The following is a 3,702-nucleotide window of genomic DNA, read 5'->3' on the forward strand; positions in this document are numbered from 1 at the left end:
TCTCTTTCCTACTAAGAAGCCACCTGTCCCGGTTGATATATTATCGAATAGATATTTGAAAAACACCTTGAGGATTGATGATAAAAAAAACGTTTGCCATGTTTCTGTCAATATTATGGATCTAATTTGGAATATTTTTCGGTGTTGTCGTGACCACAGTTTCCCATGGTTTTCTCAACCAAACGTGAAGTACAAACGGAGGTATTTCGGCTATAAAAATAATCTTTATGTGACAAAATGAACATTTGCTGTCTAACTGGGAGTCTCATGAGTGAAAACATTTAATTTGATTGCTTTTCTGATTTTCGTGACCAAGCTGCCTGCTAATAGCTAGGCATAATGCTATGCTAGGCTATCGATAAACTTACACAAATGCTTGTCTTGCTTTGGCTGTAAAGCATAATTTAAAAATCTGAGATGGCAAGGTGATTAACAAAAGGCTAAGCTGTGTTTCAATATATTTCACTTGTGATTTCATGAATATGAATATTTTCTAGTAATATTTTTTGTCCGTTGCGTTATGCTAATTAGTGTCAGTTGATGACAATTCTCCCGGATCCGGGATGGGTAGTTCCAAGAGGTTTAAGATGGTGAGGAAGGCACTTTTAAAGAATTGCCAGGCATCATCTACTGACGGGATGAGGTCAATGTCATTCCAGGATACCCCGGCCAGGTCGATTAGAAAGGCCTGCTCACAGAAGTGTTTCAGGGAGCGTTTGACAGTGATGAGGGGTGGTCGTTTGGTCGCAGACCCATTACGGAGGCAGGCAATGAGGCAGTGATCGCTGAGATCTTGATTGAAAACAGCAGAGGTGTATCCTTAGGGGGAATTAGTTAGGATGACATCTATGAGGGTGCCCGTGTTTACTGATTTGGGGTTGTACCTGGTAGGTTCATTGATAATTTGTGTGAGATTGAGGGCATCAAGCTTAGTTTGTAGGATGGCCGGGGTGTTAAGCATGTCCCAGTTTAGGTCACCTAGTAGCACGAGCTCAGAAGATAGATGGGGGGCAATCAGTTCAAATGTAGTATCGAGGGCATATAGTATCGAGGGTTTCTGGGATAATGGTGTTGATGTGAGCCATGACCAGCCTTTCAAAGCATTTCATGGCTACAGACGTGAATGCTACGAGTCAGTAGTCATTTAGGCAGGTTACCTTAGTGTTCTTGGTCACAAGGAATATGGTGGTCTGCTTGAAAAATGTTGGTATTACAGACTCAGTCAGGGACTGGTTGAAAATGTCAGTAAAGACACTTTCCAGTTGATCAGCGCATGCTCGGAGTACACATCCTGGTAATCCGTCTGGCCCTGCAGCCTTGTGAATGTTGACCTGTTCAAAGGTCTTACTCACATCGGCTGATGAGAGCGTGATCACACAGTCGTTCAGAACAGCTGGTGCTCTCATGCATGTTTCAGTGTTACTTGCCTCGAAGCGAGCATATAAGTAATTTATCTCGTCTGGTAGGCTCGTGTCACTGGGCAGCTTGCGGCTGTGCTTCCCATTGTAGTCTGTAATAGTTTGCAAGCCCTGCCACATTCGACAAGCATCGGAGCCAGTGTAGTACGATTCAATCTTAGTACTGTATTGACGCTTTGCCTGTTTGATGGTTCATCCGAGGGTATAGCAGGATTTCTTATAAGCTTCCGGGTAAGATTCCCGCTCCTTGAAAGCGTCAGCTCTTCCCTTTAGCGCAGTGTGGATATTGCCTGTAATCCATGGCTTCTGGTTGGGTTATGTACGTACGGTCACTGTGGGGGGCGACGTCATCGATGCACTTATTGATGAAGCCAGTGACTGATGTGGTGTACTCCTCAATTCCCATCGGAAGAATCCCAGAATTTATTCCAGCAAAACAGTCCAGTTGCTTAGCATCTGCTTCATCTGACCTCTTTCTTATTGACCTAGTCACAGGTGCTTCCTGCTTTAGTTTTTGATTCTAAGCAGGAATCAGGAGGATAGATTTATGGTCCGATTTGCCAAATGGAGGGCAAGGGAGAGCTTTGTACGCGTCTATGTGTTTGGAGTAAAGGTGGTCTAGAGTTTCTTTCCCTCTGGTTGCACATTTAACATGCTGGTAGAGATGAGGTAAAACGGATTTGAGATTCCCTGCTTAAAGTTCCTGGCCACTAGCAGCACCGCCTTTGGATTAGTATTTTCCTGTTTGCTTATAGCCGTATACAGCTTTTTCAGTGCGGTCTTAGTGCCCTTATTGGTCTGCGGTGGTATGTATACAGCCACGAAAAATATAGATGTAAACTCTCTTGGTAAATAGTGTGGTCTACAGTTTATCATGAGATACTCTACCTCAGGCAAGCAACACCTTGAGACTTCCTTAGATTTTGTGCACCAGCTGTTGTTTACAAATGTACATAGGCCCCTTGTCTTACCAGAGGCCGCTGTTCTATCCTGCCGAATGAGCTTAAAACCCGCGAGCTGTATGTTAATCATGTTGCCGTTCAGCCACGACTCGGTGAAACAGATATTACAGTTTCTAATGTCCCGTTGGTAGGATATACGTACTCGTAGCTCGTCTATTTTATTATCGATTGATTGTACGTTGGCTAATAGGACCGATGGTAAAGGTAGATTAGCTTCTCAGCATCGGATCCTTACATGGCCGTCGTCCACAATATCTCTGTCTTTTCCTCCTACGAATGTCGGGTGCCGAGGTAAATCCTTCTCGTCCGACTCGTCCGAAGCGTTGAAGAACAGGAATTCCTCCAGTACGGGGTGAGTAATCGATGCCCTGATATCAAAAAGCTGTTTTCAGGCATAAGACTCGGTGGCAGAAACATTATGTACAAAATAAGTTACAAATAATGCGAAAAAACATACACAATAGCAAAATTGGTTACGTGATCGTAAAACGGCAGCCATCTCCTTGGTCACCATTATTCATTCATCCATAAAGACCACACTTCTCCAGCATGCCAGTGACTTCCCACTGAAGTCAGTAACAACACAGTCAGTTTAAGACCCTGGTGAGGACAACGAGCATGCAGATGAGCTTCCCTGAGACGGTTTCTGACAGTTTGTGCAGTAATTCTTGGGTTGTACGATCCCAGTTTCATCCACTGTCTGGATGGCTGATCTCAGGTACACATGTGTAATGATCATGCTGTTTAATTAGCTTCTTGATATGCCACACCTGTCAGGTGGATTCTTTATCTTGGCAAAGGATAAATGGTCACTTACAGGAATGTAAACAAATTTGTGCACAACATTTTTGAGAAATTACTTTTTGTGGGTATGGAAAATTTTGGGGACCAATACTACATGTTGCATTATTATATCTATATAATAAAAAACAAACACATTCATCAGTAATAAGGTCCTCAATCAGCTTTCTGAATTGCCCTAGAGGCACTAAAACATCAAATTTAAGAACATTTTGAAGATTGTCCCACAAATAAGGTGGAAGAAAACGAAAAGCTGATTTACCTAACTCAGCAGAGACCAAAGGAATTTCCAGAGTCAGCCATCCCTGAGATCGGGTGTTGACTTGTATGTCTAAAGATAAGGAAAGACAATGGGACTTTTTGTAAGAGGGCTTTATACATGAAAACATAGCATCAACCTACGTGACATCAAAAAGGGCCAATCAACTTTCTGGTAGAGAATTCAGTGATGAGTACTAAAATTGTTGCACGCAATAAAGTGCAGTGAGCTCTGATAAACTGCATCAAACTGCTATAATGAA

This window comes from Oncorhynchus masou, chromosome 25, assembly GCF_036934945.1.
Source record: "Oncorhynchus masou masou isolate Uvic2021 chromosome 25, UVic_Omas_1.1, whole genome shotgun sequence".
Taxonomy (NCBI): Eukaryota; Metazoa; Chordata; class Actinopteri; order Salmoniformes; family Salmonidae; genus Oncorhynchus; species Oncorhynchus masou.